The sequence below is a fragment of the Chlorocebus sabaeus genome, chromosome 23 (genome assembly GCF_047675955.1).
Source record: "Chlorocebus sabaeus isolate Y175 chromosome 23, mChlSab1.0.hap1, whole genome shotgun sequence".
NCBI classification, from domain to species: Eukaryota; Metazoa; Chordata; class Mammalia; order Primates; family Cercopithecidae; genus Chlorocebus; species Chlorocebus sabaeus.
The window spans coordinates 82,608,965-82,621,863 of NC_132926.1; positions in this window are offsets into that span (position 1 = coordinate 82,608,965).

Here is a 12,899-nt window from a genome sequence, read left to right on the forward strand (position 1 = left end):
CAGATTTAAGCCATATTTAAAATGTTCACGATAAATATAGACACTTAACCTGAACAATCAGTTACACAGAGAGTCACAAGATGAAATTTAAAAGCCGCATATTTAGATTTTGAGGTTGTTACTCCAAACATAGATATGAGAAAAATCTCTGTAAATATCTCATCAATTCAGAAGATTAACGAACTTTAATAAAGGGATAGGAAGAAAATGGAAGTCATAAGAGACACTATAAAATTAAAAACATATTTTTTTCTGATTTCAGATTTTGATTCTTTATTTAAAGGGAAAAAGCCACACCAAAAAAATAAGGAAAAAATCTACATACTGAATGCAAAGGCAAGGAATTTCTCTGACAGAAAATAATCCGGCTGATGGAAATAATAAAGCTAAACACCATGCTCCCCACCATCAGTCATAAGGTTTGAGATGAAAGACACCTCAGAATTCACATAGACAAGGGGAGGCTTCACAGTTTTGTAAAGCCTTTAGGGGGCAGAAAAGGAGAAAGATGTTTCTTCATCTTTGGAATACAGTAGAGATGTCCCTAATCCCCCAAATTCAGAACGCTGGGCAGGGCCCTGAGAGCCAAATGAGATTCATATTTCAGAGTAGAGATAGCTGGCTTGAGTCTTGGGAGAGGCTAAAGCCACAGGACACTAGGGGATAGATGAGGCAGCATTGCTGGAAGTGAGCACAGGAAGCATTTTCAGATAGCAGAAGCAACAGCAGAACAGTTATTTGGATAAACTCTAAGACAGATTCCTGTACTAACTTCCCGGCTTCACCTCCTAGCTCTCTGTGCTTGTTCAAGTTACATGACCCACTGAACTTGTTTCCTTAACTGAAGAACAAGACTATCAACACCAAACTTAAAGAATTTTTATATGTATTTGGCTAGGAAAACAGAGCCACTTAATGTGTTCTAAGTATGAAGGGTTTAATATGAAAAAGTAAAGAATTACCCCACCATTAGAAGAGTTGGGAAGTACAGGTTGAGTTGGGGAGCAAACAAGAGTTGAGGGTGGTTGGGGAGCCCCATGCCCATGATCACAGCCCGAAGCACTTGTATGGGGTTTCTCACGAGCTTACAGGGAAGTTGCTGCAATGCCTTTGAAATATATGAATATATGAAAGCTCCCATTGATTTTCTCTGTCTGCATCAGTAAAAGGAATGGTTTTCAGTAGCTGTCTGGAAAGCCAATGTGAATCTCTCATCTGCACAGCATCTGACTGAAACTGCCTTCAGAAAAAAATGGCCTCTCAGGTCTTCTTCCTTCCTAATCAAGCAGAAATGCTTCTTCTTGGCATAGGTCAATCTGAAACCATACAGGGAGGGGGATTCTTAAACACAAAGGCTCTGGCTTCTCTGCATTGTGAGGAGACCTTAGAAAGAGGTGGTGATGATGCAGTTATTCAGCATCAATGAAAATATTAAATTTGATTATCCACAAGAAGAGTATGGCAAATATTAGTACTAGTATTATTTATTATCTTTACAGGGTAGAAATACCTTTTGGGTAACATTAACTGTACAAGAGAGAATATTTCTTGATATCTGATTTCAGGCACAGAGAAACTTTAGAAAACAGAGTTTGGTGGTCCCTTGGTGAAGAAAAATGGTGTAGATGTTTTTTCCCATAATTATCAAAATTTCTTTTGGTGGACCTATATAACTTACACCATAAGAAAACAAACAACATTATTTTAAGGAGGGAATGGGAAGTAGGATAGTAAGGAAAGAAGAAGGAAAGAAGGAAGGAAGGAAGGAAGGAAGGAAGGAAGGAAGGAAGGAAGGAAGGAAGGAAGGAAGGAAGGAAGGAAGGAGGGAGGGAGGGAGGGAAGGAAGGAAGGAAGGAAAGAAGGAAGGAAGGAAGGAGAAAAGGGAAAGGAAAGGAAAGGAAAGGAAAGGAAAGGAAAGGAAAGGAAAGGAAAGGAAAGGAAAGGAAAGGAAAGGAAAGGAAAGGAAAGGAAAGGAAAGGAAAAAGAGAGGGAGGATTTTAGCAGTTACGCTGCTGGGATGTAGCTCAAGTCAAAAGCTTTTGCTATTTGTTCCAGGTTACTCATAACTTATGTGTTCTATTTGTCAGCCTAATGACTAGAGAAGCACCTATTATATCTTTAATTAGTAGAGAATATGACATAAGAATGGCAGTTTTAGGTGCAGCAGCTTAGAAAACAGATTCCAGCACAAGAAAATGAATAATATAAACGGTAAAAATCACCACTGACAATTCAGCAAAGCCAACAAATCCATATAGTACATGCTAAAGTGCAGCAAATTACAATACAGAGACAATATAATGAATTAGCACATCAATATAACAGCATATTATCAACAAAAACAAAGATCTATTGAGCATCTCCAATATATAACACTCCGTGTTGAAGAAATTAAGACAATGACCCAAAGCTAGAGGCAGGAGATACAACTAATAGTACATAACATCACAAATGAGCTCATGCAAAGCATCTACTGAATGGCACAGTGATACCCTCAGGTAAGGATGTAGTATCTGAAATCAAGACACAGGAGTGGTTCTCTGTGAGAGAATGTTAAATAAAGCAAGAAAGTAAGTTCAAACTTCTCTCTTTGAAAGACAGCAAAAAACAAGAGGAATCAAAATGAAAGTGGTTGGAAACGTTCCCAGAGTTCCATGAGCCATAAAGCTGTCCATGTACACACCCTCTGAGGTTAGTCACTGTGAGAGTGGACATCAATCACTGTGGTCGCACTGGAAGACTCCCTCCCGGAAAGTTAAAAGGAAAAATAAAGACTTAAACAGTGCCATACATCAAACCCATGAATCTGAGAACAGGGTGGTAAAAGATGCATTTATGATACAAATTAATCCAAATGACCAAGGAGGGCAAATGTTTTCCACATGTACGCTACGTGTCATAACGTACTCTGTGACTGTGCATAAAATAATAGCACAATTTGCTGGAAAGGTCATTTTATTTATCAATTCAAAACATATCCATTCAGATTTGCAGCATGCCAATATATTCAATATTTTACTTAATATTAAGACACTGTATTCACTCCTGTTCTCAGGCCCTTTGGTGAAGTGGCATTTCCTGACATTTTCTGACACTTTCTCACAGTGGAGTAAACTGACATTAAGTCAGATTTCACTAGATTATTACATCTTATACATTAGAAAAATTCTGGTCATTCATTCAACAATCGTTGACGAGTTGCCTCACCGTTCTCACTCTTCTCCTGGTTACTGGTATTGCAGTGGGTTTATGCTACTTCCCTAAACAAACAAGGTTAGAAGTCTCATTGACTTCTGGTTTTGTTATGAACGCCTCATCCTGGCTTTAAAGTACTTCTCCAACATGTCTGCAATCCATATTTCCTACACAATGTTTGGTACAAATTTCAAACACCACATTCTTCATGAACATTTTCACATTTCTCCCGAACAAAATGTGGTCTTTCCTTACATGAAATATATGTTCTGCTCTTTTATAGAACATTGTGTTTTGTTTCTGGTTAAATACCACTTTATGTTGACCACCCCCAAGTCCTAGTGGATAACAAATAGCCAATATTATTTTTCACGTATCTTGAGGATTGGCTAGGAGGTTTCTCTGCTGAGTTTGCCTGTGGTCACGTATGTGTCTGCATTCAGCTGGGAGCTCAGCTCACCAGGAAGGCCCCAGATGGTCTTATTCATGTCGGGCAGCTTGCACTGGCTACTGGCTGGTGTGCCCTGTTTTTTTTTTTCAACCTGTTCTTCCATTCTCCTGTTGGCTAGACTATCTCATTCTATTGATAAAAGAAATAGAGAGAGCCAGTTTTCATTCAAGGATTGAAGAATGAATTTCACTTCTTGATGCTAAAGATGTAAGGCCACATTTACTGTATTACACATTTCACATTTTGGTTGTGCTTTTATTCTTACAGGTCCTGTAGATCAGGAACTCTGTTACCACAGTATCTCCTACATTGTTTGGCACAGTGATATAAATCTTTTACTTAATAAATATTTATTTCACACAATGTAAGTGTTGTCATGGTACTATCTACAAATAAATAGATAACAAAGACAAGTCTAGGCAAATATTCAAGACAGAAGTACGTTCTTAAAACTTGGAGAGGGCCAGGCGCAGCGGCTTACACCTGTAATCCCAGCAATTTGGGAGGCTGAGGCAGGTGGACCATGAGGTCAGGAGTTCTAGACCAGCCTGACCAATAGGATGAAATCCCATCTCTACTAAAACTACAAAAAGTAGCCAGGCATGGTGGCACGGGCCTGTAGTCCCAACTACTCAGGAGGCTGAGGCAGAAGAATTGCTTGAATCTGGGAGGCAGAGGTTGCAGTGAGATGAGATCACGCCACTGCACTCCAGCCTTGATGACAGAGTGAGACCCTGTCTCAAAAAAAAAAAAAAAAAAAAAATGGAGAAACTTGTCTGGTGCAGTGGCCCACGCCTGTAATCACAGCACTTTGGGAGGTTGGGAGGCCGAGGCGGGCAGATCATGAGGTCAGGAGTTCAAAACCAGCCTGGGTAGCATGGTGAAACCCTGTCTCTACTAAAAATACAAAAATTAGCTGGACATGGTGGTGCACACCTGTAGTCCCAGCTACTCGGGAGGCTGAGATAGGAGAATCACTTGAACCCGCGAGATGGAGGTTGTGGTGAGCCCAGTTTGTAATATTGCACTCCAGCCTGGGCAACAAAGCAAGACTCCGTCTCAAAAAAAAAAAAAAAAAAAAAAAAAAAATTGGAGAAACTGCTACCAGTAGCTAAACAGTCATTGTGAAAATTACAAGCCATTCCAGTGTGCTCTGTCTGCTTTCTGCTAATAGAAATGTGGAATCTGCGTCCTTAAAAGCAGATACATCTAAACTTATTTTAAAACATTCTATCATTTAAATGTATTATTTCCTTTTCTAATTTGGGTTTTGTCCACCAAATAAAATTGCAGTATAATAAAATCTATAAATTACCTTCATACAAGATACTTAATTTAAAATAAACCTTCAAAAAAGTGAGAAACTTACTTATACATGATCATTTGAGCATGGATACATTTTCTATTATTACATAAACATATTCTCAACCATATTGTCCTTTCTTAAACATTGCTTTAAAAGGAATTTCATGATGAGAAAGCCATATAATTAGTTTAATGCCTATATTTTTCTCACGTACATGCAATTATATACATATTTCAAATAAATATTTGGTTGTTTATTTTCCTTCCACTTAAGCAAATTTAAAACAAAGTTGAATATTCACCTAATTTCCCCTAAACAAAATTAACATTGGTATACAAGGGTAAAATGCTGAAAGTCATATTTTTAACAATATTTCCTTATATGTGTCATTGAGGAAATTATCTAACTTTTTTGGTCTCTATTTATTCATCTGTAAGATAGAAAATAGCATTTTTTTTTCCAGATTGTATACCTCTAAAACACTAATTCTTTATATTACTCTTAGCTGTGTTACACACTAATGCAAAATTGGAGGATTCATTAGCTGTTTTTTTGCTACCCATCAGTTTCATTAATAAGAGCTTTACAATTCAGAAGTGGGGAAAATAGTACTAGATAATTAATGAACCAAATATTAAGCCTAAATATATATCCACACATTACTCAGCATACTAATAAACCAGCTAAGAGAAAAACATCGGTTGAGACTGTTTGCTCAAGTCATTCATGGTAGTAATTTTGTTTTTCACAGTTAATAAAGTTAATAGCGAGGAGACACAAAACAAAAAAAGGATAATAAATATGTATCTACAAAATGAGAACAAATGTTAAACCAAAACATAAGGAAACAAATTAAGTTAGAATAAAACTGAAAGATAACTTGCCAAGAGATATTTTAATTATTAAAATCACCAGCATTCTTGTTTTCCTAAAGTATTTACACAAACTACTGTCCTCTGATCATGCTGCCATTTCCTCTTAATGTTCTTTTGTCTTCTAATCAAGAGAGTAAGACACCAGGCAACTTCCAAATTGTGGAATTCTAATTATACTTTCCTTACTGAAAGAAACCAAGGCTCCTTGGGGACTTAGCTGACTTCAGGCTGGATCAGGTGATGTATAAGAGATATCTGAGATAGCCTACTTTGACAGAAAACAGAGACCACTGTGTTCAAAAGATACAGTGCCAACCTGAAGACAAGCTCCCACTTTTCAAAGATAGAACTGTTTGAATAACAATAATAACAAATGATAACAACTGCAACATACAGAATTGTCAAATAAATAATGTTTACTAAGTATATAATGACAAATTAAAAGAAAAAGTCCAAACATAATAGATGATGGTGAGGTTGTAGAGAAAGAGGAATGCTTATCTACTGCTGGTGGGAATGTAAACTGGTTCAACCATTGTGGAAGACAGTGTGGCGATTCTTCAAAGACCTAAAGACAGAAATACTATTCGACCCAGCAATCTCATTACTGGATATATACCCAAAGGAATATAAATCATTCTATTATAAAGACATATGTACACATATGATGATTTCAACACTATTCACAATAGCAAAGATATGGGATCAGCCTAAATGTCCAAGAATCATAGACTGGATAAAGAAAATGTGGTGCATATACACCATGGAATACTATCACTATGCAGTCATAAAAAAGAACAAGATCATATCCTTTGCAGGGACATGGATGGAGCTGGAAGTCATTATCTTTAGTAAACTAACACAGGAACAGAAAACCAAATACCACATGGTATTTGGGAGCTAAATAAGTGGGAGCTAAATGATGAGAACACATGGACACACGGGGGGAAAACGATACACTGGGACCTACTAGCGGGTGGAGGGTGGGAGGAGGGAGAGGATCAGGAAAAATAACTGATGGGTACTAGACTTAATACCTGCATGATGAAATAATCTATACAATACATCTCCATGACACAGCTTTGTCTATGTAGCAAAATTGCACATGTGCCCCTGAACTTAAAAGTTAAAAAAAAACTTAGGAATTATCTTTGGAAATTACTAGAATACTTACTCATCGTTATGAAAATTAGTAAATAGAAAAAATAATTAAGCATTTACCTTGCTTTTGTTTCATGTATTATATTTAGAGTAAGCAAGTAATGCAAAATAGAAAAATCTATAAGTAGGCCATGGTCAGACTTCTGTAAACCAACGTTGTTGCAATAAATAGAACAGAATAGTGTGTAAAAATGTAAAATTAGAAATCTTGAAATCTTTTGGGCAGAATTTTCTTAGTTTCTTTTAAGATCAAAATTTCTTAAAGGTTCTTAATTTCCCTTCATTGTGGATGTGTTCTTCCATCCACCCATCCCAATGATAGAAGAGCAGGGACCTCAGCTCTGACCTACCCTAATGGGCTGCTTCCTTCCTCTATGCGAGTGTACTGACTCTAAAACGTCAGTTTCCTCTAGGAGGAACATGGAGAGCCTGACTGTGTTGTGTCCTTGTCACATGTGTCTTCTTTCCTCTGTTTGTGAAAACATTCTTGAATGAGATTCCAGCAATGATTCTTGCTAAGTTTTAAAGTCAAAACAAATCTTTATGTTTTAGCTTAATAAATCTTGACTTATTTTCAAAACACTTTCCTATAAATTATCTCATTTGATCATCAATAATGTTCTGAATAGGATAACTCAACTGGGATGCTATCAGGTTGTACTGAACAGTCTGCATATAAGATAGAAAGATATCCATTGGAGAGGGGGAAGAAAAAAAAGAAAAAGAAATAAATATGAGTGGAGTATAAAAATAACAACTTGATAGAAAGTGAAAGAAATAAAAAGATATAGGAGGCTCAACATAATATGAGATAAATCATGAGGAGGAGATATATAGATTGAGATCATCTATTGAAAGAGAAAAAAGATATATGAAAAGAGAAAATATAGATCAAGGAGGAAGGCATGGGATGGAAAAGAAAAATGATAGATTTAATGAGTTCTGAAGTGTGTTAATCAAGTTAAACTGCTTATGCCTCATTGTGCTGTCCACTTAAGCTGTGACTATTAAAATAAGTTACAATCTATAATTTATTACCTCTGTCCTGTGAGAGGCTAATTAGCTTTCCTACAATTAAGCAGTATTCACAACTCCTCAGCTGTTCTTATCAAACCTTAAACTGGGTATAAATGTACAGCCAAAGCAGTCCTTTGGGAGAGATGATTCAGTTGCAAAATCGTGTCAGAAAACACACTCATCAGAGCAGCTTTCTCAAAGTGTGGCCCAGCTCCTTAGCAATAGAGACACCTATGATCCTTATTAAAATGCAGATCCTTCTGGGTGTTGCCAGGAGACACTAAATCAGAATTTCTGAAAATGAGGCCCAAGAAATTGCATTTTTAAAAAGAATCTTAAGTGCTTCTTATATACACCAAAGTGTCTTCTGTTAGAAGAAATAAAGCCAAGATTTAGACCAAGTTAATCATCTAAAGTGCTTACTGCCATCAGCTGTTGGGTCTGGTACCTTTTAAATGGAAAAAGAACAAAACAAAACGGTCATCTGCTGGTCCTGGTCGTCTGTAAGGTGAGCTCAAACAAACACTATTCTTCTCTGAACTGTTAAGTCTTCATTAGCTTCCTTCTGCACCAGATTGACTAAATAAAATATGGGCATCTTTAAGGTTAAAGGAAAATTAAGCAATAAAGTCAGGAAGCAGACAAATGGCCGTAATTATGTGATGTTTGTTTCTTTCTCAAGTATTCATTCTTTGTCTTATTTAATTTCCTTATTTAACTAATCATGGGAAAAGATTAAAATAGGAACAATGTCCCTCATTATGTTATCAATAGTTGCCGTGACTGAGTCCTCATTTCCCTAGGGAGATCAGACTGTGTGTCTTTAGGCCTGTTTGGGGACTTTTTTGTTTTATTATTGTTTTTTTTCAATGTCTCTCTATTCAATTTTACTCAGAGACTTAGATTCTTAGATCATTTGTGTCATCACTAAGACAGTTTATCAGACCAAGTAATGTTTTCCTTGCATTTTCTAATAGCCCATAGGTAAATAATGCATGCAATTTTCCCTGAAAGTAACATTTTCTTTGTGTATGCTACATAAAAACAGCTAAAGGAAGTGAAGGATCCAGACAGCATGCCAAAGAATATAAAATGGTAGACAAAAGAATCTTTATACTCCCTTCTCTTTGGCTTTAAAATATATATATTTGCAATTCCTCACGGGCTGTAAAAGATTGATTGATTTTTACAAACCTCAAAGTATTATTAAGATTTGGCAGGGGATGTGGGGGATTAGATGTGGTTTCTGTTCTCTCTGCATATCATTCATTTGAAAAATAAGCACATAAATGAAAGAATGGTTTGATGAAAATACTAACAAACATGGGGTGTTTATATTACTACAATTTCTATAATTTTACAGGTATATTAGTCAAAAGCTTTAATAAAAATTGAGAAAAAGTGTCAGGCAGAATTTCTGATTATCTCAAATGACTTTGACTAAAACGTCAATTAATAAGCTAAAAGAGTACATGTGCATAACGTGCAGGTTTGTTACATATGTATACTTGTGCCATGTTGGTGTGCTGCACCCATCAACTCGTCAGCACCCATCAACTCGTCATTTACATCAGGTATAACTCCCAATGCAATCCCTCCCTCCTCCCCCATTGTGCAGATGTACCCTAGAACTTAAAGTATAATAAAAAAAAAAAAAAGAGAGAGAGAGAGAGAAAATGTTAAGTGACAAGCTAAAAAAAAAAAAAGATTTTAACTAAAAGTTTAATGTCATTAATTGATTAGGATTATTTTAGTTCACCATTTCTTATTGACTGAGGTTTGAGAGTTATGTCTCTTAAGGAATATGTTTATTCATTTAATTTTGTGGGTCCAAAGTTTTTAATACATTTTATCCTTATTCTTTAAAAAAAAAAAAAAAAAAAAAAAAAAAAAAAAAAAAAGCTAAAAGGACAGGTTTAATAGCTACCAACAGTCCACAACCTTATCTTTCTTCATGACAGGCCTCTTAAAAGCCACCCTGTGTTTCAGGCAGGCTCTCTTCTGCACCTGAATGAAAGTCAAGGGCAATCTCATGACTTTGGTGACTCAGAGACTGAATATTCTCTAGTCACATCTGTATACAACAACACTTTCAGTTTATTAATTAAACTCCACCTCCCAGGTTCACGCCATTCTCCTGCCTCAGCCTCCCGAGTAGCTGGGACTACAGGTGCCCGCCACTACGCCAGGCTAATTTTTTGTATTTTTAGTAAAGACGGGATTTCATCGTGTTAGTCAGAATGGTCTCGATCTCCTGACCTCGTGGTCTGCCCACCTCAGCCTCCCAAAGTGCTGGGATTACAGGCGTGAGCCTCTGCGCCCGGCCAACAATTTTTAAACTCCAAACTTCTTTCAATTTAAAATTTTGTGGCAATTATTTACAAATTGATCTATTGATTCAATGTAATTCCTATTAAAATCCAATCAGGCTAACCAGACACAGTGGCTCAGGCCTGTAATCCCAGCACTATAGGAGGCCAAGGTGGGCAGATCACTTGAGCTCAATTCAGTACTAGCCTGGGCAACAAGGGACAACCCGGTCTCCACAAAGAATGCAAAAATTAGCTGGACATGGTGGCACATGCCTGTAGTTCCAGCTACTCGGGAGGTTGAGGGAGGAGGATCGCTTGAGCTGGGAAGATCAAGGCTGCAGTAAGTCATATTTGTGCCATTGCACTCCAGCCTGGGCGACAAAGCGAGACTCTGTCTCAAAAAAAACAAAACAAATCCTTTTAGGCTTTTTTACAGAAATTAACAAGCTAATTCTAAAATGCATATGGGAATGCAAAGAACGTAGACTGAACCAAACAACTTAATAAAAACAAAACAAAGTTCCTTCTTTTATGTTGATCACACACACACACACAAAAAGTTCAACACCATTAGCCCTTAGGGAAATGTAAGTTAAATCCACAATGTGATAACCATTACCACCTACTAGAATAGCTACAATCAAGACAACTGACAATATCAACTCGGCTAGGATGTGAAGCAACTAAAACACTTATACAATGCTGATGAGAATGTAAACTGGTATAATCACCTTGGAAAACAGTGCTTACCATAAGATCCACCAATTCCACTTCTAGGTATCTTTTCAAGACATATGAAACATATGTTCACACACTTATGTGCGGAACGTTCATAGCAAACAGTAGTCATGATAGCCCAAAATTATAACCATTCTAAGTGTCCACTAACCAGTGACTAGAATAACAAACTGAGATATATACATAGTATGAAATAATACAACTATGATAGTAGTGATCATGATAGCAATGATCGTGATCATAAATATGATAGTAGTGATACATGTTACAATGTGGAAGAACCTCAAGGATATGCTAATGAAATAAGCTAGACATAAAAGATTACATATTTTATTATTCAACTGATATGAAGTTTCTAGAAAAAGCACATGCATAGAGACTGAAAACACATGAGTGTTTGCCTTAAGGCTGGGCATTGAGTGGTTGCCTTAGGGCTGAGGTTGACAGAAAGGAACATAAAAAAATTTTTTTTTTTTTTGAGCTGGTGGAAATGTTTTAAAAGTTTAGTTATGGTGCATAAGTCTATGAGCCTCCTAAAAATAACTGAAATATTTACTTAAAATAGATAAATTTTATGGTATGTAAATAAAACTCTTAAAATATGTGTCCCTTGTAGGGACATGGATACAGCTGGAAACCATCATTCTCAGCAAACTATCGCAAGAACAGAAAACCAAACACTGCATGTTCTCACTCATAGGTGGGAACTGAACAATGAGATCACTTGGACTCGGGAAGGGGAACATCACACACTGGGGCCTATCATGGGGAGTGGGGGGAGGGGAGGGATTGCACTGGGAGTTATACCTGATGTAAATGACGAGTTGATGGGTGCTGACGAGTTGATGGGTGCAGCACACCAACATGGCACAAGTATACATATGTAACAAACCTGCATGTTATGCACATGTACCCTAGAACTTAAAGTATAATAATAAGAAGAAGAAGAAAGAGAGAGAGAGAGAAAGAAAGAAAGAAAGAAAGAAAGAAAGAAAGAAAGAAAGAAAGAAAGAAAGAAAGAAAGAAAGAAAGAAAGAAAGAAAGAAAGAAAAAAAAAAAAAAAACAGGCCGGGCACAGTGGCTCACGCCTGTAATTCCAGCACTTTGGGAGGCCGAGGTGGGCAGATCACGAGGTCAGGAGATCGAGATCATCCTGGCTAACACGGTGAAACCCCGTCTCTACTAAAAACACAAAAAATTAGCCAGGCATGGTGACGAGCGCCTGTAATCCCAGCCACTGGGAGGCTGAGGCAGGAGAATGGCATGAACCCAGGAGGCGGAGCTTGCAGTGAGCCCAGATCGCACCACTGCACTCCTGCCTGGGCAACAGGGCGAGACTCTGTCTCGAAAAAAAAAAAAGAAAACATCACTCATAATGAGGAGAAAAAAACAATCACACCTGAACTAGAACTGACAAAGATATTGGAAACAGCAGACAATAACATTAAAACATTTATTATAACTGAATTCCAGATGTTCAAAAAGGAAAGAAAATACAAGAAAGATATAAAAATGTTCAACTCAGACTTACAGAGATGAAACTAGAGACGAAAAGTATGATGACTGAGATGAAAAATACGTTACATACATTTAATGGCAGATTAGATGTTACAGGAAAAAAAAGATTAACGAATTCCAAGAGATAACAATAGAAATCCAAAAGGAAACAGAGAAATAAAATATCAAAAATACCTCAGTAAGTTCTATGGCCACTTCAAGTATTATTATTATATATATTATGTATTAATAATAATATTTATAATTTAATATATAATTTAAAATTTAATTATAATATAAATAATTATAATAACATATATGATATATAATATATAAAATAATTATAT